This window comes from Humulus lupulus, chromosome X (genome assembly GCF_963169125.1).
Source record: "Humulus lupulus chromosome X, drHumLupu1.1, whole genome shotgun sequence".
NCBI lineage: Eukaryota > Viridiplantae > Streptophyta > Magnoliopsida > Rosales > Cannabaceae > Humulus > Humulus lupulus.
The window spans coordinates 255,268,906-255,293,398 of NC_084802.1; positions in this window are offsets into that span (position 1 = coordinate 255,268,906).

Here is a 24,493-nt window from a genome sequence, read left to right on the forward strand (position 1 = left end):
GCGTTACAACTTGGTATTAGAGCGAGCCAAGGTTTATTGGTTCTGGAGATCGACCGAACATGTACGCTCGCTGTCAGTGACAAGCTCGACTCAGGGTTGGTTGGTATGAATGATTAATATGCTTGAATATATTATTGATTGCCCTGTTTGCCTTCTTATGTATATGGAGCATGAGAAATGAGTTGACATATGCAGGAGATGCTGTTGGGCTGAGCCCTTGATTATTGCATGTTGAGATTGATGCATGCTGAATAATACTATTATGCATATGGATGAATATTGGCATAATGGTTTACATATTGAGTGTATGTGGTTAATTTTCTAAATTAAATTCATAAGTTATATCCGTTTATTTGCTTGTATGAAGCATGTTGAGACCTGGATATACTTAGTGATGTTAGATCTGGTAGCTAAATGTGTGACATTGTGGATTTGGCTTAATTATGCTTGTGTGTGCATGACATCTGTGGATATTTGGATCTGGATGCGGTTTGGTTCAGAGTAGGAACCACAGAGTTCAGGAGTTTGGTCAGCTTTGGCAGATGAACTCGAATTGTTGGTCCCTAGAAGGGTTGGGGATCTGATATTGTGTTAAAAAGGGGGTTCTAGATATAAGTTGGAGTGGAGATCTCCAGTTATCCCTGGATGCAGCAGCAGAGGGTCACTAGTGTGTGGGTAAGCTGTGGAGTTCGTTAGTCGAGATGGGATAAGTGATCAGCGGATTTCTCTGGGGAAATAGCTAATTTCGAGGTTTTAACAGTAAGGTTACCGGTGTTGGTTTACTGTGAGGTATGGACAGATAAGGGTACTATATGAAAGGGGTATAGGGTGTTATCCTCTAGTGTTGAGGAAGGTTCGAGTTGACAAGGAATTTATCAATAGATGAGTAGAGTTAATTCCACCCATGGTTAAGAGGATGAGAGATCCTGATTAGAGGGTTATGTTAAATGTTGAGGCAGAGGGATGCCTGGAATTGGTACTCGGGCTGAGGTACTGGCTTAGTGGGTTGGAAAGAACCTAGATGATGAATGGTTAGAAGAGATTTTAAAGACATGATTTGAACTGTGGAGACGGGTGGACTAATAAGTTTGGTTTGGACTGTTGAGGGTAACGACAGTGTAAATCAATGGGTCCGGTGAATTGGATAATTCATTTCGGGAATTTCTACTGGCGGATGTATCCGGAATTGATGGCGACCCATTTAAGGAATTGAGATCGGGAATAGTCTAAGGTATTTGGGCTGCGCTGAGGTATGAGGTTATCGTCTGTATGTGGATGGCAGAGAGAGCCATGTTGTTAGAGGAACTGATGGTTGATGATTAGAGCATGAGTGCTAGAGCCGCAGGGGCAGTGTTTCCTTTGATGGAATTAGTGAAGAGAATTGTGATAATCGAGTTGAAGGGACCCCGGATAGTGTTGTGGCCTCTGGATTCGCCAAGAAGGGCGGAAAGGTCTGATTGATAAGATGGTACTTTTATTGCTAGAGCGCAGCAAGGTTGGATTCTCAATTGTTGAGGTAGAAAGGACTCCAAACAGTGCTTGGGCACCTAGATTGAGATTGGAAAGAAGCCTGATCGAAAAGGTAGTTATCGAGATGTTAGGATGGATTTCCCATGGTGCGGGAAACGGAGATCTGGAATGCATCGATACATTTGAGGTTCGAGGTTGAGTCCTCAAGGATGAGTATTTAACTGACGAGCTTATGCTTTGGGCATGTAACGAACTGGAAGGGCTCGGTGTTGAGAATGTTCCGAGAGGGAGATGGACATAGAGAAGTTGCCTCAAAGGTGCCATTTGAGAGGCCGAGGACAGTTATACTTATTGAGAAGGAATTAGAAACTCTGGCAGATGGATTGTTGAGGATATCATCTGGAGTACGTAAAGGAGGCAGAGCTGACCAGTGGGAAAGTAATGTGGGTATGCAAAGAAAGATTTAGGGAATACTTCAAGGTCAGACTACAGATAGGATTGGTATAAGGGATGTTGTAGAAGACGGTTTTGGCCGACAAAAAAAAATCTATTGGAGCAATCGAAGGAATCTGAGCCTGGTGTAGCTAGTGTGTTATACTGCGAGGATTACTAGTATCGTCGGGTTAGGACGAAAAGTACAATGTTGGATACAAGATGGGACGATGTCCCCAAGAGTTGATCTACGACCTGGTAATTGCCAGTTGGAAACCAAGGATAGAGACATTTCGTGGACTGTCTAGTTGCGCCGGCTAGAGTGTGAGGAGTTGGTAACAAAGATTCTGGAATGGTTCAAGCTACAGCGGCACAGGTAAGTTCTTTAGACAGAGAATGCATTAACGGTGTGGGCAAGTCCCCTTCAAGCTCACGAGCAGTGCATGTGGATTACTCCCAGACGGAAATGGTGAGCAACTGATTATTATGCTGAAGACGTTAGTACCCAGAAGGCAGAGTCTCAGGTAAGGTTCTACGGAGTGTTAGTCGGGTGTCGTCAGGAGTTCTCAGATTACAGCTGCAAGAAGAGAGGACAGGTATGAGAAGATTTGATCTGAAGCCACAAAGAAGCTAATGAAGAACGTCTGAAGAATAGAAAGCACAACAAGACTGGTAAGCGCGTCATCTACTGCATAAGCACCTCCGGTGATTTCTACATCAAAGATGAGGAGAACAGTAAAACTTGAGGTTAGACGGATTGAGTGGTGTCAAATCAGAAAGAAATTCAGAAGACAAGGTAAGATTTGATTGGTTACGGACGATGATGGAATTTGCGTGTGTTTTGATTAAGTAAAGAGTGATGGCATAAAGGACTTGATCTATGATGAGGACATGGACTTGTAGGGGTGCATCACGGATTAGGCACGCCCAGGCGCATCTGGCGCGAGGTTGGATCGAACCTTGCGGGAGACGAAAGTATGAACCTGGTTGATACACTTAGAACGTTAAGTTGACAGTTAGGCATATCATGAGGTGCTTGAGTATTGGGTATTAGTAAGAAAGATAGCGTTGAAGACACAGAGGTGGTGAAAAGTAACGGACAGATGATCAGTGTTTGAAATCCTCGATTGAGCAAGGGGAGTTATAATTGGAGACGGAACTCCTAGCTGTGAGGCGTGTGTCAGTCAGGGGATAGCGCCATAGACTGTAATAGAGTGGACAAGGCGACGACTGAGTTTGGCGTAACGCTAGTAGGTATGATTAGCTGGTGAGTGTCAATGATCAATGGAATTCAAAGTGTTGGCTTGAGATGAAGCAGGGAAGGACCCTGCTAAGGTAGTACAAGTTGGGATACCAGGAATGGATGAAGGATCCAATTAGATTTGGTTTATGAACGAGAATTCTGAATGGATAACATTCCACCTCCTAGGGTACGTTGTACCGGGAGGGTCGAGCGGGTGACGGAATCTAGTGTTTTCCTTTGGACCCTGAGGGGTTAAGTGATGTGGTAGTGTATGATGGGAATAGACCACTTTAGACCTTGAGTAAGGTGTTTGGGCATGAAAAGTTTTAACTCAGTTGATGGAGTTAATGTGGTTGGGTCAAGTGAACTGGTTTCAGGATGGAGCATCGATGATATCGAATTGAGACCCTATAGTATTTTAAATTTTGGAATGGATTTAGAGAACGAAAAGAACAGAGTGGGAACCTGGAATTGTCAGTTGATTGCAAGTGAAGTGGCAGTCTGAAAGCTTATCGGATATCTTAAGGAATTAAGCGCTGAGTAGGCGAATACTTGAGGTATTAAAGGAAGTGTAATCCCTGTTGAGTTGGTCGTGGTGGAAAATGCTGGCGTCTTGTTAAAGTAACACGACATAGGACATGGTAAGAGGTGAAGGATAGTGAATACTACGATTTGGCATTGGTTCAGAGAGAGCGTCGAAAAGGTTGTTGGAACTCTTAAGGCAGGAGTGTCTGCCTATTTGAAAGCATAAGAGCTGGTAAATTGTTAAATTATGAGGAAACAAAGCTCCGGAAGGAAAGAGCTGCATCTCTGCACAATAACAGACGAGGATCTGTAAGGTGTTCAGAGAAAGAAGGGGGAGTTCTGACTCTTGATTCAACATAAAATTCTGAACTTGTACTAAGGGTTAGGCCAGCGGGGCCTACAAGTTGATCCCACCTGGTAGAGGTGATGACTTTTGGGTATCTCTGGAATCAGGAATAAGACAATGAATTGGTCATTGTAATCTAGGCAGACCCTGAGGCTTCAGCAGGGTTGCGGTGTAAACGAGAGGCTATCGAGTGTATGGCCGTTAGACAAGATCTTGTGGGGCAAGATTGTTGCGCCTGGAAGAGAGTTGTTGGAAACTAAAGTAAGGGCGGTGGACCTTGGGATTCAGGGTCAGAGTTGCGAGTTTACTGATTGATGTGTTTGGATAAATTTCGAGGACGAAATTCTTAGGAGGAGGGGATAGTTGTAACGACCTAAAATCGCTAATAAGGCTTAAGGGCCTTGATTAGTGTGCCAGGAGGGCATGTTGGGATTTATGTGTGATTTTATGATTTAAAGCGTGTTATGTGACTATTTGATTATTTGAGATGCATGACTATGTATATTAGTATGCATGTAGGCCCGGATTGTGTTAGAAGGGCATAATTGTAATTTTGGCCATGTTGGGCATAACTGTATTAATATGTGATGATTGTTGAGACCACAGTGGTATGTGGGTATATCCGTGATTTGTAACTTTCGACACGAGGCGATCCTAGAGCTGGATAGCGGGGAAAAGTCACAACGGGGCATTATGATTGACTTTGGACAAGTCAAGGAGTATTTTTGATATTGGGTTATGAAAATAAATAATTGGAGATATATTTGAGGTTAGGATGTCTATGCGGGCATACTGGGGGATTTCACCATTTTTGCCTCGGGGATATCTTGGTACCCCGAACCTTGAGGTAACCAGCTTAAGTTATAAAAACAAAACAAATAAACCATTTGGAGACTTAGAGAAACCGACCCAGCCTCCACCCTCTCTTCTTCTTCTTCTTTCTTTCCTCTTTCTTTCATGAAATCCACAGAAATCTTAGGAGAAATCAAGCTTGAATTTCTGAAAATTGATGGTGGGATTTGGAGGTTTAGCTCAAGAGTTAATCAAGAACAAATCAGGGTAAAGGTATGCAATTAATTCTTTTTCTCAAGTTAAATTCTGAGATTTTGTTGGGTTGTGAATGTTTATGGATTTTATCTTCAAGGTGGAGTTTGAGGCTTGAAACTTTGAAGATAGGTCATGGGATCCTTTGGGAAATGATTCTACAACTGAGGTAAGGTTTAAATTAAAGTTTGATGGTTGAAATTGAGAATTTCCATGGTTGGTTTTGAGTTTTAGGTTTGAAATTTCAGAAATTTGGAATTGGGATCTTGGTGAGTGTTAGGTTGGATTTTTGGTGGAATTGTGTTGTTTAAACCATCCTAATGTTGTGATTATTAATTGGTTTTGATTTGGGAGCTTTGGGATGGCTTAAGGTGAGGTTTTAAGCTTGAAAATGGTGGGTTTTTCTGGGTTCGAAGGGTCGGGCCGCGGCATGGTTCTTGGAGGGCCGCGGCCCTTGAAGGCTAAGTTGTGCTGAGGATGGAGGGCGGGCCGCGGCATGGTCCTGTTTCTGGGAATTTTGTGGCTCTGTTTGGGGGCCATGCCGCGGCGCTTAAGGAATTTTGGGATTTTGAGAATTTGGGCTTGGGAATTTAACCTAGGGTGCTCGGGGTTGAGTCTTTTGCAATGTTTGGTGAATTTCAACGTTCCGGGCACTAGAACTTGGTTTAGAAACTCATTTGAGATTAATCTTATTGGTATCCATTATCTTGGTTGTGACTAGGTGTTAAGCTAGTGCTCGGGAAGTGGATCGTGCTCGGGGGCCGTCATTTTTCTATTTAAAGCATTTGGAATTAAGGTAAGAAAACCGTAACACCCGATAATAGGGCATGGCCCCACTGTGTGATTGTAGGGCATGGCCCCGGATTGTATTATGTGTAAATGCTTAACCTTAAATGAACCGTGATGTGTGTGAATGTTCATTTCGAATGTACTATATGTGTGTTTGTGATGAAATGAACGGCAAGGGCCGAGTACGGCGTAGGCCGGGGCGGCCGTGGGCCGAAAGTAACACCTAGCACATGGGATGCTATAGTCAGGGCGGGGCCCGGTGGATACATGTATTATGCTATATTCAGGGTGGGACCCAAGGGATACATGAGTTATCCTCGCGGTGAGAACCGATACCCCAGGCTTCGGTAAGGCTCTGGGGCGGCATGGCCGTGTTTGCTTAGTCTAATGGTTGACTTGTTTATTTGTGGATTATCTGATATGATTAACCATATATATTTGCATATGTTATGTTCTGCATGAGTTTTCTTGCTGGGCTTCGGCTCACGGGTGCTCCGTGTTGCAGGTAGGGCAAAGACTGAGTCAACCAACCATGAGTACGGAGAGCGTGAAGCGACGCGTACATGTTTGGCCTGCCCGACTGATTTGGTTGGGGGTTTATTTGAAAATGGCTGTAATAATCTATGATTTTGTAACTGATCAACTGTGAACTTATTTCAAGATGTAAATAGTTTTCAAACCTTATTTTGGGATCCTTATTGTCTAATACTAGAAGTTTTTATTGAGCCAACGCATTTTCAAAGATTACAGCCTTAACTTTTAATTAGTCACACTATTGCTCAAAACCTCGGTTAGCGAGTTCATTGCACACTGTTTCGTCTTAAAAACTCACTTAGTAACGGCTCTAAGGATGTAGGGCGTTACAGCATTGGATCTTGGGGCTGCGACGCTTAGTGGGTTTTTGGACCCCAAGGAGGTTTTCGGCTCTGGAATCCAAAAGTTAAGGCTCAGGATGGATTTTATCACCCGGGTTGATAGAATTCAAGGTCCCGGAGACTATAATTATAACCCAAAGTTATTTAATGGAATATAACTTGATGGATGGATATTATTGATGCATTGTGAATAGCTTTTCAGCGAGGCTCAGACTAGGGGAATGTTCTTGGGACATCGATGCTCGAAAAGCTTGGGCCATAGGTAAGAAAACTATTGTACCCATAGAGCAAGGCGTGGCCCTATAGTTTGTATTACAGGGCACGACCCTATGTGATTGTGATACAGGGCGTAGCTCCATTGATTATGTTTAAGTATTTGTTAAATTATGCTATGTGTGCATATTTGTGAATGAACGACAAGGGCTGGGAATGGTGGAGACTGAGAACGGCGAGGGCCAGGAACGACACAGGTCGAGAACGACAAGGTCGACTACGGCAAGGGATGGGGAGAAGCATTAAGCACGCGGAGTGCGAGTTGCCAGGGAGATACCCCTATACGATACTTTGGATATCCTCACGGTGTAGACCGTGAACTCAGGCCCTAGTAAAACATTTGGGATGGCATGATTGTTATGTGTTTAGCCTGTTGGCAGTTTTAATATATGTTGAGTGATAGATATGCACATGGTAATTGCTTGTGTGGAGTTTTCTTGCTGGGCCTCAGCTCACAAGTGCTCTATGGTGCAAGTAAGGGCAAGGGGAAGGTCAACCAACCATGGGTACGGAGAGTGTGAAGCGACGTGTACATGTTTGGCCAGCCTGGCTGCCACGGCTAGGGGTATTTTGGGGAGATGTTTGTATTGGTCTGAATTTTGTCGTTTAGTCGACTTTAATCATATTTTTGAGTTGTAAATATTTCAAAACAGTATTTTGGGATCCCAAATGTTTAATGCTTATTGTAACGACCCAAATTCGCTATTAAGGCTTAAGGGCCTTGAGTAGTGTGCCTGGAGGGCAAAATGGAATTTTGTGTGTGACTTTTATGAGTTTAATGCATGATTATGATTTAATGCACATTATATGACTATTTGATTATTTGTGATGCATGACTATGTGAATTAGTATGCATGTAGACCTGATTGAGCATAATTGTAATTTGGCCATTTTGGGCATGACTGTGTTGATACCTGCGATCTGTGACTCGAGATGATCCTAGAATGAGCGGGTTAGCGGAAAAGTCAAAGCGGGAATCTACACCCGGCTTGGGTTAAGCCTGGGGAGTTTAAATGAGAATTTGGAAAATATACTGAGGTTAATCTTGATGATGAGGAATGTATAATTGGTGATTAATCAGGTATTGGGTAGCGAGCGGGAATTATTCGGAACACTTGAGGAATTACTGGGAATTTGGGTAATATGACTAAAATGTCCCTTTATGGGCATAAAGGTTTAGAATTACTAAGGGAGGGCATTTTGGTCTTTAGGCTTGTAAGAGATGAGTTTAGGGGGGACTTTATACTTAGTGGATTTTGTAGAAAAAGAGTTATAGGCTGAAAAAAGAAAGAAAGAAGGAAGAGAAAGAAAAAGAGAGAAAAGCTGAAGGGTTTTGTCCAAAGAATCGGTTTGTGGCTCTCCTAACCATTTTCCTTCATTTTTCTTGGAGTCAAGCTTAGTGGAGAGCAAGGGTAGGCTGAGCATCTAGGATCCTAAGCTAGACTTGAGGATTGGAAAGGGGTTAGCAAGATCACATCAGAAATTTAAGGTAAGTTCTTGGGGATTTCTATTTTAGGGCTTGACTGGTTTGAACTGTGTTTTTGAGCTAAATGGATGGGATTTTTGGGGAAATCAGGTCAAGGTTGTGAAGGAGCAAGCTAAGGAGGTCTAGGGTTCAACTCAAGGTCGAATTTCCATCCACGGTATGATTTCTAAGACCTTATCTTTGTTGTTTGAGTGGATTTCTGGTTTTTGGGTTCATTATGATAGATTTTGAGTTTTGGGTTACTTGAGCTTGGGGTTGAGTTCTTGGGATGCATGGGATGAGTGTGAGGTGTGGATAAGTGTGTTTTTGGTCTTGGGAAAGATTTGGGCAAGTTTGGGGTTGAAATGGTAGAAGAAAATCGCAAGAAGCGATTTTTGGGTTTGGCTGGTCTGCAACTAGCGCTACAGTGCTAGTCAGGGGGCTCTGTAGCGCTAGCCCCTGTTTCTGATGGGGTGGTTCTGCTTGTAGCGCTACAGCGCCCTCTTTAGAGCACTGTAGCGCTGCACTGTTCACAGAAGGGGATTTTTGGGATTTTGATGAGGGATTTTGGCCTAGGGTTCGGGGCTCAATTCCACCACTTTGTTTTGGGGATCTAGGACTTCCCGAGGGCTCGGGATTGGTCCCGAGGCTAGGTTTTGGACTCGAGGTTTGGTAATGACTTTGACTTATGGATTTTGCTTAGGTAAGCACTAGGACTCGAATAGGATCGTGCTCAAGGAGTCAGGTTGATCAAGGCCATCGAATTTAAAGGTAAGAAAACCGTAACACCCGGGATTAGGGCATGGGCCCACAGTGTTATTGCAGGGCATGGCCCTTGATGGTTTTCCTTGCAAATGTGTGACCTTGGATGAATTATTATATGTTTGAATGATTATTTCGAAATGTATTACGCGTGCGATTATAATGAAATGAACGGCTAAGACCGAGAGCGGCAAAGGCCGGGTACGGCCTTGGGGCCGGAAGTAACACTCTGCACATGGGGTGCTTATAGCCAGGATGGGACCCAAGGGATACATGAGTTATCCTGACGGTGAGGACCGAGACCCCAGGCTTTGGTAAGGCCTCTGGGGTGGCATGGCCGTGCTTGTTTAGTCTGATGGTTTTCCTATTTATCAGTGGATTATGTCAGCTATATACTATGCATATGTTATATACTATTTGGGTTTTCTGGATGGGCTTCGGCTCACGAGTGCTCTGTGTGGCAGGTAAAAGCAAGGAGTCAGTCAACCGGCCATGAGTATGGAGAGCGTGGGGGCGGCGCGTACATGTTCGGCCTGCCTGACTGCTTTGGTTGGGGGCATTTTGTATATGGCTATATTAACTCATTCTTTTGATAGTTAACCTGGTGTAAATCTATTTTTGAGTTGTAAATATTTTGTAAACCTTATTTTGGGATCCCAGATGTTTGATACTTAACGTTTTCAATGAAACTAAACATTTTCAAAGAGTACAGCCTTAGATTCTGGTTTATTCACACTTTTGGTTTTAGAAACCACGAAGAGTCAGTCAAAAGCACGATTTCTGTTTTTAACTCACTAAGTAACGGCTCTAAGGTAGTAGGTCGTTACACTTATAATTTTCAGTGAATAACTACATTTTCAAATTATTTGACTTTTATTATAGTTTAGCTACACTATTAACCTAAAACCTCGGTTAGCGAGTTAATTTCATGTTTTAAACTCACTTAGTAATGGCTCTAAGGCAGTAGGGCGTTACAACTTGGTATCAGAGCAAGCCAAGGTTTATGGTTCCTGGGGATTGACCGAACATGTATGCTCACTGTCAGTGACAAGCTCAACTCAGGGTTGGTTGGTGTTATCCAGATTTCCGGATAGCGTTTAGATTGATGGCCTCGGGGAAACAGAATTATCGATGTCCTTCACGATAGGTGACCAGAGCTCGCGGATATACAGAAAGGCTTCACCTCTCCCGCTTGGTGTCCGGATTACTCTTCCAAGCAAACACCATACGGAAACTCGTCAACTCTCCCGGAGCTCCCGAAGGAGTATCCATCGGGGAAGCTCCTTCCAGGAGAAGCTCTTCGAGAGGTCTCCGCGGAAGCAGTTCCGTGCCTCGCACGGAACAAAGCCAAACGGTCGAGTCCTGGAGGAGGCATATTTGGAATGATATCCGCCTGACACAGGATCCCGCCTGACACGCCCGTCAGGTCAAAGCCGCACACATCCCAGCACGCCTAAGGGTACCTTTTCGCCTACTGTTCCGCTGACAACTTGGAAAAGACGGCTGACTTTGTGTGTTCCCCATACTTTCACGTAAATATACCCACATAGAGTCTTGTAGCCATGCTACTATAGTAATTGTATCCCTATTTATGGCTGGTGTAATTAAAACTCATGTACGTAGAGAAAAACCCTAATCCAAAACCCTAGCTATAAAGACCCCTTCATTTTACAAGAGGAGGGACGGAGAAATGATATAGCAAACACTCTACTAAAATTTCTCTAGCTTCATCTTCTTCAAGAGAACCCGAGAGAAACATTGTGAGCGTGTGAAGTTCTTATGCACCAACCATCTTACTGTAATCTTTTCCAAGTATAATAACATCGACTCGTGGACTAGGGCTTGTTAACGCCTGAACCACGTAAAAACACTGTTTGTTTAGTTACATTTCAGTATTTCTACAGTTCTCATCTTTTTATTATTCTGTTAGTTATTCGTTTCCGAAAAACTCGGTAAACATTTTGGTGCTTTCATTGAGAGCGGTAGGAAGTTGTTAGTCAGCTCTTTTTCTGTGTACGTTCTTTGTATTCACTTCGTGCTAAAGAGATGGTGACTACGAGAAAATCCGCTGTTGACAAAAATGCTACGGTCAACCCCGATACCGTGATGGAAGATGTGGTGCAAAGCGAACCCTTAGACTACCAAGGTGAAGACCCGACATCCCGCCAGGATCAGGTCAGTACCGAAGATACAACATACTTAGAAGACGAAGAAGAGTATGTCCAAGACGGTTATTACAAGGACGGCTGCTACTATGAGAAGGACCCAGAACTGGTCCAAGTAGCCGAAGAACTGGTGGCCACTAAGGCCAAGCTTGCTGAGCAGGAGCGCGTCTCCGAAAGAATGCAACGCATGATGGAACGCCTCCAAAGTAGGTTCGGAGATCTAGGCGACTCGGACGAGGATACCTCTGTTCGAGGTGGTGCTGATGCCCCCATGCCGGATCCAGCCGCTGCTGGACCATCCAAAGCCGCCCCTAACAAGGGCAAAGAAAAAGTGGGAGAGCCTGTGCGCGCTGACGCCCCTGCACCTCCTAAAGGCGTGAATCACCAGGCCGACTGCCCCCCCCGCGCGCAGAAGGTCTCTGGCGCTCCTAAGCCCAGACGCCCTTCAGCCCCAAGGGGGCACTCTGTGCCTAAAGGGCCCGGTGCTAAGGCACCCAGGCCTAGGGGAAGGAACAACCGCCCCAGTGATTCCGTCAATCAGGACGGTCGGGCTGCGAACTCGCACTCCGAAGATAGCTGGTCCACGGTGGACCTAAGAAGAAGGTTGGAGGCCAAGTATGAGAAGGCCAAAGGGGAAAAAGCCCGGCCTCGCGGAGATGACCTCCGAAATCATATTAATGAAAAGCTCCGGGGACGTGACCTCCCGGAAAGTGATACGAAGAGGCTCGAGGAACAGATTGCTGCCTTGACCAAGCTGGTCCGGAAGCAAAGTGGGGCCCTGTCAGATTCTGAGGAGGAAGACCCGGAACCATGTATTAGGAGGATCGCGGAAGCGTCCCTCCCGGATAACTTCAAAATGCCTCACATAGAATTATATGATGGGAGGACAGACCCGCGTACCCACCTAGCTAAATACAATAAAATGATGCAAGTGGCGCGCGTCAGTGAGGACGCCAAATGCATGTGCTTCTCACTCACCCTTACCAAGTCTGCGGAGGACTGGTGGAAAAGATTAGCTCCCGGATCAATCCACAGTTGGAAGGAGCTACAGTCCGCGTTTAGGAGGCAGTTTATTGCTGCCCGCGACCACGACATGGAGGTTGGTTCCTTAACCAACATCAAACAGCAACCCACTGAGAACCTCAAAGCTTTCATTCAGAGAATGATGGAAGCTGCTGCAAAAACCAAGGTCAGCGATGACATGAAGCTAATCGCCCTTCAATCGGGCCTTACTGTCGGCTCCCTGCTATGGGGGGAAATGCAAAGGAGACGGGCAGAAACCCTGTCCGAATTCATGTCAAAAGCTCAGGGAATCATCAACCTTGAGGATGCCTACCAGCAAGCCTTTGGAGTTCCCCCGGCTCCAACCCCTTCCGTGACTGCGCCGAGCTTTGCCTCGCAAGCTCCCGCACCAGTCCTCACGCTTCCAGGAGCCCGATTCACTCCGAGTGTGTATGGGCCTTCCGCGTCTGTTCAGACGCCGGGTCAAACACATTTCTCTGGGTATGGAGCGGTACAAACCGGATGTAGTATCGCTCCTAGCATGCCGCAGCCGTAAGCGGAAGCCCCGGAACGAAGTTTGAGCCAATCGCGGAGCAAACGAAGCGGAAAAAACTCCAACCGGGGAGACCATTCAAAGAAACCCCGAAAGGATTATGAGCCCAAGTTCACGGAATATACCAGTTTAATAGACTCGCGAGAGAATGTCTATCGGGCGACCTGTAATATGGTCAACTACAGGAAGCCCCCGAAAGTGTCTCACGGAGGAAGGCGTCCGCGAGACTCCAATAAGAGGTGTGAGTTCCACGGAGACGTGGGGCACACCACGAATGAGTGCCTTCAGCTGAAGGATGAGATCGAGTCCCTGGCAAGAGCGGGACACCTCGGTCAGTGGGTGAGAATACCCATAATCTATCCCGGACAGGGGGTGGTTCACGGAGCTGCATATTCCCCGGGACAGAGGGGGGCTGCTAGCGCACCTGGAGCCGGTCACCCCCAAGCTCCCGGGTCTCAGTTCCCAGCACTTCCTGCTCCACCCGCTCCGGCGCCCATTGCCTTGTTGACTCCAGGACCAGGCAACCCATATCCACCCGGCCTTGCTCCGCCACCCGTTGACGGACACGTCGCCACCATTTCCGGAGGACCACACCTTGCCGGAAGTACCCGCAACTCCCAGAAGAGGTACTTGAAGGAGTTAGAGCACGCCGAGGAGATGTGCGCTTTGGTCCAATCACCTGCTCAACGTCCCCGAATGATGGATCTTCCCATCACCTTCACGGAGGACGATGCTCGACATGTGCACTTCCCCCACAACGATCCCCTCGTAGTGGAAGCCCAGATTGCCAATAAGAAGGTCTCACGGATCTTGATCGATAACGGAAGCTCCGTGAACATCCTCTTCAAAGCGGCCTTCCACGCGATCGGATTGACCGAGACGGACCTGGCCCCATGCCCCATCCAGCTTCAAGGTTTCAATGGGGACGCACTCATGCCATTAGGCAAAATTCAACTTCCGGTCACCCTCAGAGGAGAAAGTGACGCTTGTGCCTTCAAGCATAGCACATTCGTGGTGGTCGACTGCCCCACGGCGTATAATGCCATCTTAGGCCGACCGGTCCTGATCGATTGTGGGGCCATAACCTCGATACGTCACTTATGCTTGAAGTTTCCCTGCGACGATGGGCGTATTGGCACCCTCCGAGGAGACCAGAGAAGTGCACGGAGCTGTTATAACGTCTCCGTCCGAGCCGTCTACACGGTCCGAGAGACGTTTGCTGCCATTCCTTTGGCGGAAGTATTGCCAGGAACTAGGGATGCTCAGGAGGCATACTTTGACGAACTAGACCCAAGAGTGGGAATCGAGAAAGCAATAGAGCCGATGGAGGAAGTCGAAGAGGTGATCCTCAATCCGGAAGAACCCACCAAGGTCATTCAGGTGGGGAAAAACCTGCCGTCGGCCGTTCGAGATAAGATCGTGGCCACTGTGAAGGATAATCAGGATATCCTAGCATGGTGCCACGCTGATATGACAGGGATTAATCCCAATGTTGCGTGCCACGCACTCAACATAGACCCAGCTGCAACTCCAATTCGCCAAAAGAGGAGGCCGCTGGACCCAGTGAGAGCCGAAGCCGTCAAAGCTGAAGTGGACAAATTGATGTCCATAGGCTTTCTCCAGGAGTCGCACTATCCCGTGTGGTTGGCCAACCCAGTTCTGGTCCCGAAACCCGATGGGTCCTGGAGAATGTGCATTGACTTCACGGACCTAAACAGGGCCTGCCCGAAAGATTGTTTCCCTCTCCCGCGAATCGATCAGATGGTGGACGCTACTTCCGGGTACGAACTCTTATCCTTCATGGATGCGTACTCCGGATACAACCAGATCAAGATGCATGTCGCGGACCAGGAACACACCAGCTTCCTCACGGATAAGGGTGTCTACTGTTACGTGGTCATGCCTTTCGGTTTGAAGAATGCTGGGGCGACTTACCAGCGTCTGGTAAACAGAATGTTCAAGGACCAACTGGGGAGGAACATGGAGGTGTACGTGGACGACATGTTGGTAAAGTCCAAGACCTCCGGGGACCACAGTAACGACCTTGAGGAAGCTTTCGCCGTGATCCGAAAGTACGGGATGAAGCTAAATCCAAAGAAATGTACGTTCGGGGTCTCGTCTGGAAAGTTCCTCGGTTTTATTGTCAGCTCCCGCGGCGTGGAAGCCAACCCTGAAAAAATAAAGGCGTTCATAGATACGCCTTCCCCCCGGAAACATAAGGATGTCCAGAGCGTTACCGGAAGGATAGCTGCTCTCAGTCGCTTCGTATCCAAGGCCACCGACAAGTGTATCCCTTTCTTCAATGTTCTGCGAGGGAACAAGAAGTTCGAGTGGACCCCCGAATGCGAAGCGGCCTTCCAACACCTCAAAGAACATTTAACCCGAGCCCCCATTTTGTCCAAACCGGTCGAAGGAGAGGCGTTGTTCTTGTACCTAGCTGTGACTGAGCACGCAGTAAGTGCCGCTCTCGTCCGGGAAGATGGCCGTATCCAGCTCCCTGTGTATTACGTAAGCAAGAGGTTATTGGGCGCTGAGTCCAGATATTCGATGATCGAGAAACTCTCCCTCTGCTTGCTGATCGCTTCACGGAAGCTGAGGCCATATTTCCAGGCGCACACCATCAAAGTACTCACCAACCACCCTCTCCGACAAGTCCTGCAGAAGCCCGAGTCCTCTGGCAGATTGCTTAAGTGGGCCATGGAACTAAGCCAGTTCGACGTCCACTACCAACCGCGTGTTTCCATAAAAGGTCAAGCTCTCGCGGACTTTATTGTGGAGTGCTCGGGAATGAATGACCTCCCAGAAGATCCTGTCCCGGAACTTCCCACCTGGAAGGTCTACGTAGACGGAGCCTCAAATGAAAAAGGAGCTGGAGCGGGGGTTATCCTAATATCTCCCCAAGGGCATCAGCTCCAGAGCGCCCTCCGTTTCGCATTCCCAGCATCCAACAACGAGGCAGAACACGAAGCCATGTTAGCTGGGTTACGGCTAGCCAGAGAAGTCGGAGCCCAAAAAATCGAAGTGTACAGCGACTCCCTGCTTGTGGTAAACCAAATATCCGGGGAATACCAGACGAAAGGCGAAAGGATGGCTGCCTACGTGTCTCTCTCCCGCGGCCTACTGCAGCATTTCAAAGGCTACAAAATCCGCCAGGTCCCCCGGGACCAGAACTCACTTGCGGACACGCTGGCCAAGCTTGCAACGGACCCGGAGATTGAACAGTATGGCTTAGTCCCCATCGGGCACTTAGAAGCCCCCAGTACTGAGACGCGAAGGATAAACGCCATCATCGACCATTCCCACTCCTGGATAGGACCCATCCTCAGATTTCTCACCACCGGAGAACTCCCCACCGATAAAGCGGACGCAAGGAAGCTCCAGTATCAAGCTCCCCGATACGTGGTTATGGATGGAAAGCTTTACCGCCGGGGGTTGTCCATACCCTTCCTTAGGTGTGTTGCCGGAACCGAAGTCAGCACCATCATCCATGAGATTCACGGAGGCTTCTGTGGCGATCATACCTCCGGGCTGAGCCTCTCCAAAAAAATCCTTCGACAAGGATACTTCTGGCCCACCATGAAGAAGGATTGTGTGGATTATGTCAGGAAGTGTGAGCAGTGCCAGAGGTACGCCAAGGTTCCGCGAGCGCCGCCTACGGAAATTACCCTAATGACCAGCCCCTGGCCGTTCGCCGTTTGGGGCATTGACCTAGTAGGTTCCCTCCCCACTGGAAAGGGTGGAGTGAAGTACGCCATAGTCGCGGTAGACTACTTCACCAAATGGGCTGAAGCTGAACCTATGAACACGGTCACATCTAAAAAAGCACTGGATTTTGTCATCAGGAATATAGTGTGTCGTTTTGGGCTTCCACGGAAAATTGTGTCCGACAACGGAAAGCAGTTTGACAGTGAACACTTCACGAACTTCTGTGCTTCGCATGGAATTATCAAAAGCTTTTCCGCAGTCGCCAGACCACAGGCTAATGGACAAGTGGAAGCTGTAAACAAAATATTAAAGACCACGTTGAAGAAAAAACTCCAAGCCTGCAAGGCTCACTGGCCGGAAGAACTTCCGCGAGTACTTTGGGCTTATCGCACAACAGAGAGAACTTCGACGGGGCACACGCCTTATTCCATGACCTTCGGTTGCGAGGCCGTCATCCCAGTAGAAGCTATGATCCCCTCTCACAGGCAAGACACCTACGATCCTACCCGGAACCATGCCCTCCTCCAGGAGTCCTTGGACATGATCGAGGAGCTCCGGGAGCAGTCGCAGGTCCAACTAAAAATGTACCAAGGCAAGATAGCCCGACACTTTAACACGAGAGTCCAGAGCCGTACATTCGAAGTTGGAGATCTTGTCCTACGGAGAGTATTTCCTGCTACGCAGGACCCGGGAGTAGGAGTCCTCGGACCCAACTGGGAAGGCCCCTACGAAGTCCAACAAAAAGTGGGCCATGGGACGTATCACTTAAAGAGACTCGACGGATCTAAAGTCCCGCGCGCCTGGAACGCGGAGCACCTCCGCCGTTACTACCAGTAGGCCCCGGACCATCCAGTCGGAAGTCCTTGGTGAAAATAACAAAAGTGAAAAATGTGGAAATAATCCTCCCTGTTGTAAAACTCACGCCTAGCAGGCTAATTCAATGAAACACGGAGAGATTCACTCCGCTTTTACTGCACTTTTTATCCCTGCGTTCAAAGCTGCGTTTTAACAAGTGACCACGCGGTCCGGAGACGTCCGGACCCCACGCTCACTTGGGGGGTATACATGGCTAAGGCATAACCATACGCCCCTTGAACAAAACGTACACAGAACACCACTTATGTGCTAGCATTGTGTTTGAAATTTTTAAATTGTTTGAAATGTTTAAATTGTTGAGCTTAGGTTTATTTGTTGCCATGAACATGCTTGCATTACGTGTCATATGTGCTTATGTGAAAATTGCCGTGGAAATGCCTGCCATTATGTATCATAAGTATTATCTCCTGTGTAGCCCAGCGATGGACGGGACTGGGGGTCGAGGCACGTTCATAGAGCTACGCCAAAACACCCCCAACTCCCTGACAAGTCCTTTGCAGAATTCTCCGCGATCGCTGTAGAGCTTTGCTTCGCAAGCTCCAGCTCCGGGTCCCGCAAGGCGAAAGATGGCAAGATCCGCGAGCGCTGTAGAGCTTTGCTTCGCAAGCTCCAGCTCCGGATCCCGCAAGGCGAAAGATGGCAAGATCCGCGAGCGCTGTAGAGCGTTGCTTCGCAAGCTCCAGCTCCGGGTCCTGCGAGGCGAAAGATGGCAAGATCCGCGACGGTTGTAAGCCTTGCTTCGCAGGCTCCAACTCCGGATCTCACAAAATAATGCATGGCAAGCTCCATGGCCATTGCAAGTTTCAGCTCCAGAAGCAGACATACTTGATCCCCCCACTCACAGCCGGCTTTGCTTCGCAAAGCCCCTGCTCCAGGATCACACCTGGTGGGCGTGGCGATTTCCCCAACAGCAATAAGCCTTGCCTCGCAGGGCTCCATGCCAGGTCCCTGAAGTCAGCCACAATGAGGTTCGCAACAACAGTTAGTTTTGCTTCGCAAAGATCTAACCTTAAGTCTAGCGACGCTCACCAAAAGAACTCCCGTTCCAAACAATGGAACGACTCACCTTAGCAATCCCAGCGAACAGTATAACTACAAGTCCCTGGATTGACTATTTGCCTCAGGAAAGATAAAGTGCGGTGAAAGGAGCCTGGCCGTTGGAACCAGGAAACCTTCGTAACCTAGAAACTACATGGGAACAAGACATCATCCGTTAAAGCTTCAAGTGGGAGGTGCATAGGTTTTGGCCGTTGGAACCAAAACCCCATACGCCCCTACAACAGTTTCTACCGTATAAATGTCTACCCTAAGCGCAAGGATAAATAAAGAACTCGGCAGAAAAGAAAGGAGAATGCTATGATTATGGTAAAAATGTCCGCAATGAAAAACTCAAAATGAAAAATAAGTAAAGATAAAACCCCTTCAAACATTGGGGGTAACTACAGCGTCCACGACCGCAGCTTCGGGGGCATCTGTTTCAGCTGAGGCTGGCGGAGTCGGCTCATTGGAAGGAGGAATTTGGTCATGAGAAGGTTCAGAAGTCCCCGCCTCTCCGGGATATCCCGCCTCAGGAGCTTCAGCACGATCGTCAATGTTATAAGTTTGGACATACGCCTCTGGGCCCTGATCCCACACGAGTAGCTTCTCCCTCATGGCTTCGGCATCATCTCCCAGATAGCCTAACACCTCCGGGTTCACTTTCCAGAGTTGATGCATGAGGACCACATGCGATATATTAATAGTCCTGTTCAGTATCACCTCAGCATCCTCCTTCTCCTTCAACCGCTCCGCCTCGGAGGTTGCCAGCTGTGCTTCCGCGGCAGTTAGTTGGGCCCTCAATTTTTCCATTTCGGCCTTGGAGGCATCCCGCTCCCCCTTAAGAGAATCTATCGCCTTGCGCTGCTCCCTATTTTGGTTCAGCACGGATTGCTTCTCGGTCACATGCCCCCTGGCAGTGAATTGCAAAGCCCCGATCTCTTTATCCTTCTCGGCGAGCCCCAACTGAAGCATAGACACGAGATCCCTGCTCCTCTTATGGAGTTGCTCCTCGTCGTGCAGCTTACTCTGAAGAGTGGAATATTCCTCTTGCCGCTTAAGGAGGAGATCGTTCTTTGATTGCAAGCGGGCTTCCAGGGTATCTTTCTCCACCTTGGCTTGGGACAGCTCTTCCCGGAGCTTGGAGTTTTCGGTCTTAATCCCATCCGACCGCTGTCTAAACTCATTCTCTGCCTTGGCCCGGTACTCTTGATATTTGGCAAGATATTTCTTCTCCGCCTCTTCTTCAGCCGTGCGCCGGGCCTGATCAATCTTCTCCGAAGCCCCCAAGGCCTGTTGGGTCAGCTTCTGTTTCTCCGCCTCCAAGGCCTGGCGAGCCAGCTGGCTCTCCTCCAGCTGAACCAGAGCTGCACCAACCTCCCGGAACGAGCGTTCCGCGATCATAGAGGCCTGCAAGGAAAGACAACCGAATGAGCTAAAGCCGGACCAAAAGAGAGGTGATCCCAAAAAAAAAAAAAAATAAAAAAAAAAAAAAATAACAACCGACGGCTTACCCCGGACAGTTGCTGCTTCACAGCGTGTGTCAGTAACAGCGGATCCTTGCTGCTACTGATGGCCCATTTCTCAGAATTGAGCTCGCATAAGCTCAAGGCCATGTCCTCCATCATCTCAGCTCCGAACGGCGCCAATGCACGTCCAAGCCTAGGCACCAGCCTCTTCTCCAAGGCTGGACCATCCAGAACCGCTCCGGCCGGGTGAGGAGACCTCACCCCCTCGGCCAGCTCAGCCCTCTTCACGGCAGACAAGTTATCTGCCCTTCCCTGAGTAACGGCCTTCTCCGCCTCTAGCCGCCTCTTCAAAAAACTATCGGCCCGTCTTACACCCTCCAGGAGGGCAGCGGGAAAACTGGTCGGCTTCCGCGGAAAGTGGAACTTCAGGCCAGGCAGGGGAAGATTGGTTGTCTGAGAAGACGGAGACCCCGGAAGGGTGGACCCCCTTTGGACTGGAGGAGGAGGCAGCCGGGATATTAAGGCCCCGGTCTGTTGCTTTTGCTGCTGCGGTAGCAGAAGTAATTGCCCTTGTTGCTGCTGCTGGTTTGGATGTTGCTGTTGCTGCTGCTGCGGCGTTGGTGATTGTCTCTCTTGTTCCTGTTGCTGCTGTTGTTGTAGTTGTGATTGCTGTCGTTGCTGTTGTTGTTGCCTTCGACCGGGAGAAGAGTGTCTAAGGCGTTTGTTCTTAGCACCCTCAGCATCTCCTCCGGGACGCTTGCTCACCCCAGTTGTCCTCACGGGGAACACAAGCCCTTCCCCGTCGCTACTGCTACTCGAGACCATCATAGTCTCGGAAGGCCCTTCAGCAGGGGACTTCTCTACCCTCGGGGACGCTTGCGCCTCGCCACTTGTCTTCTTGGGGGAGGCAGCCTTACCTCCCCTACCAGCCTTGGTCTTCCGTCCTTTCCCCGTGGGCGGGTCCTGGCTGGTGGCAGCCTTCTTAATAAGCAAAGTAACCCTCCCCAACATCTTGGCTTCGGGATACTCTGCAAGAAACGTACAAAGCAAGGTTAGCGAACCAACAAGAAATGAGAAAGAAGATAAGCGGAAGACAAGACAATCAGCAACACAAAAGTACAAGCAAGCCCGCCAGCAGGGAACAAGAAACAAGAAAAAGAAAAGTTTGAAAGGGACGACCATGCACGAGAAACGTGGATGGCCTTCCCCGAGCAAAACAAAACATCGCTTCCTGCTCCAGGAAGCTCCCGTACTCCTTGAAGTCCGGGAAGAACATGCTGAGAGAAGAAGGGTCAACCATGATGACACCTTCTGGCAGACTACCATCACTCAGACACCAGAGGAGCTCATCTACCCTATCACAGTACCTGTCGAAAGGTATCCTACGCGGATCTAGCCTAAGGAAACGAGGATCAAACCCCATCTGAGAGGTTTGGGAAACTTCAGACAGGCTGGGGGTGTGGATCAATCGAAAACTAGTCTTACCTCTCCCGGAGGAACTAGCCCCCGGAGCCCCTTCGTTAGGGTAAGCCGCGGCGTGGCGAGCCTCGATCTCCTCTCCCTCCGGCTGGGGGTCGGGGAACCTCTCCTCCCAACTAGGAGATAGAGTATTTTCGTCCCGAGCGGCTTGGGTGATCACCTTAGACAGCTCCAGGGCAATCTGCTCCCGGATGTCAGCCGACACCTGAGTCTGCCCCCTACCACTTACTGGCTCAATATTCTGGAAGGAGGCGAGTAACCCATACTCCCTCAACGATTCGGAGGTCACAAGTCCCTCCACTCTCAACTCTTCCTCGGAAAGCCCTTCGTAGAACTTGGACCTCCTTATCATCTCCGCGCAGCGAGGTGTCCGCGGAACGACTTCTGCAAAAATCAAATACAAGCGTTAGAGATCCTCCCAAAAGGCAAATCAAACACAAAGAAACAAAGTTGAAAAGGAAAAGAGGAAACACTTACCAGGGATTTTGAAATCCAAAGATAGAGCTGGCACCCTCTTCAGCGGGAAGCCAGTCGTCAGGAACCAGTATTCCCGGAGGTCTGGAACCCTCGCGGTATGACAAGTGGGGCACATCACATCCGGGTACCTTTCTAGCCTATAAAACCCCACCTTGTCTGAATGACCCCTCATAGGCTGAGACTTCAACCCATAAAAGTACAGCACCTCCTCCGGGGTAGGAGCTTCCAGCCTCCGGGACTTGCAAAAGATGAACCACCCCGCTAAGAGCTTGTAACTGGGAGGAATTAACTGGAAGGGGGCAATCCCCGCCTTCACACAGAAATTGGCGAAGTAACTCCTTAGGGGCAAGTGCGCTCCGCACACTATGTGTGCCCAACTCCAGGCACCAAAGCCTTCGTGGCTCTGGCTAGCTGACTCGCCCAGCACCGACAGACGGTGCCACATCAGACCTGGGATGTTCTTCAGGCCTGCCTCAGAGGAATACAGCTCTAGCATGCCATAATTCCTGAAAAGGTTCGGTTTTTGGTCCATCTCCCAGATGGAACTATTGGAGGTTGGTGGGCTAGCCGCGACCGCTTTCGCTTTTCCTTTCCCCTTTCCACCCGCGACAGGAGAGCCTTTCTCTTGGGCAGAATCAGCCTCCCCCGCAGCAAGGAGTTGTTCCTTCGAGATGTTCGTCACTGGACAAAAGAAAAGAAAGAAGAAAACACTCTAAGCAGTCAGCACCCTTGTCATACCCTAGTGGTATCAAAGGCGTCGGGGAGACCCTCCTCGAAAACTGCTTGGAGAGGCTCCCACCGAGCTTACCGAGGGGTTGGCACCATGCCACCCGAAGGACAGCAAGGAACCAGACTCAGACCCCGAGCCTAAGCCCACCAAAAGAAGTGTTTTTCCAGAGAAAGACACCCTAAAGGCGTTCATGCTTATGCCCTAAAACAGCAAAACACGGGACGACTTTCCAAACGCAAATCGCCAAAACATGCAGAAAAGGCTACTTATCGACTCACAATCAATCACATGCCTACCAAAGCCCTATTCACAAATGCACATAAGCAATAATGGCAGAAACCTCTACTCTAACAACTACCAACAACCTAAGGTTTGGGAGGAAAGAGCAAAGTAGAAATACTTACTGATGTTCGGGTAGTTGGAGGTTGAGGGAGTAACTGGATCACTGCACAGCACGATCGCGAGAAGTAAAAGCTGCAAAGACGAACGGCGATTCAAACCAGGAACTTCGGAGTAAACCCACTGCCAAATCAAAAAGAAAAGTTTCCAGATACTTACCAAAAGAAATGGCAAGTTCGGGGGAACGTAAGCTGGGAAGCCTGAGAGTTCGAAGGTTTGGAAATCTGAAAATCCTAAAGATGGAGAATCTAAAAGCGTAAAGAGGAAGAAAGGTCCTTTCCCTCGTTTTTATAGCAGGGAAGAGGCCGTTTCGAATTCCTCAAGTGGACGGTCCCGATCTTCCCATTCCGTGTGCATCAGATCCAACGGCTGGAGAGGAAGCGACGATCCTATTTATGACTCCTCGGATGGGAATAAAGTATTTATTTCCCATCATTACACCACCTCGGGCCCGGAGTACCATTAAAAACCGTCAAATCATTAGTTAGATGACTGACGCACGCATACTCAACCAGTCGCCTCACGCACACGTCTTGGTCGCAGAACCATTCCCAGAATGACACGTGGTCCTTGCCGCACTTGAGTACTTGATCTCAAACAGAAGAAATTCTCCTTCTTTTCCATACTAACACTCAGGCGGGAAAAAGGAACCCTTCCGGGAACACAGAAGGTGCCCCCTCGCCTAATCTAAGAAACCGATTGTACAAGCTCCCGGATCCCTCAAAGCTCCGTGACCTTGGGGGGTAAATGTTATCCAGATTTCCGGATAGCGTTTAGATTGATGGCCTCGGGGAAACAGAATTATCGATGTCCTTCACGATAGGTGACCAGAGCTCGCGGATATACAGAAAGGCTTCACCTCTCCCGCTTGGTGTCCGGATTACTCTTCCAAGCAAACACCATACGGAAACTCGTCAACTCTCCCGGAGCTCCCGAAGGAGTATCCATCGGGGAAGCTCCTTCCAGGAGAAGCTCTTCGAGAGGTCTCCGCGGAAGCAGTTCCGTGCCTCGCACGGAACAAAGCCAAACGGTCGAGTCCTGGAGGAGGCATATTTGGAATGATATCCGCCTGACACAGGATCCCGCCTGACACGCCCGTCAGGTCAAAGCCGCACACATCCCAGCACGCCTAAGGGTACCTTTTCGCCTACTGTTCCGCTGACAACTTGGAAAAGACGGCTGACTTTGTGTGTTCCCCATACTTTCACGTAAATATACCCACATAGAGTCTTGTAGCCATGCTACTATAGTAATTGTATCCCTATTTATGGCTGGTGTAATTAAAACTCATGTACGTAGAGAAAAACCCTAATCCAAAACCCTAGCTATAAAGACCCCTTCATTTTACAAGAGGAGGGACGGAGAAATGATATAGCAAA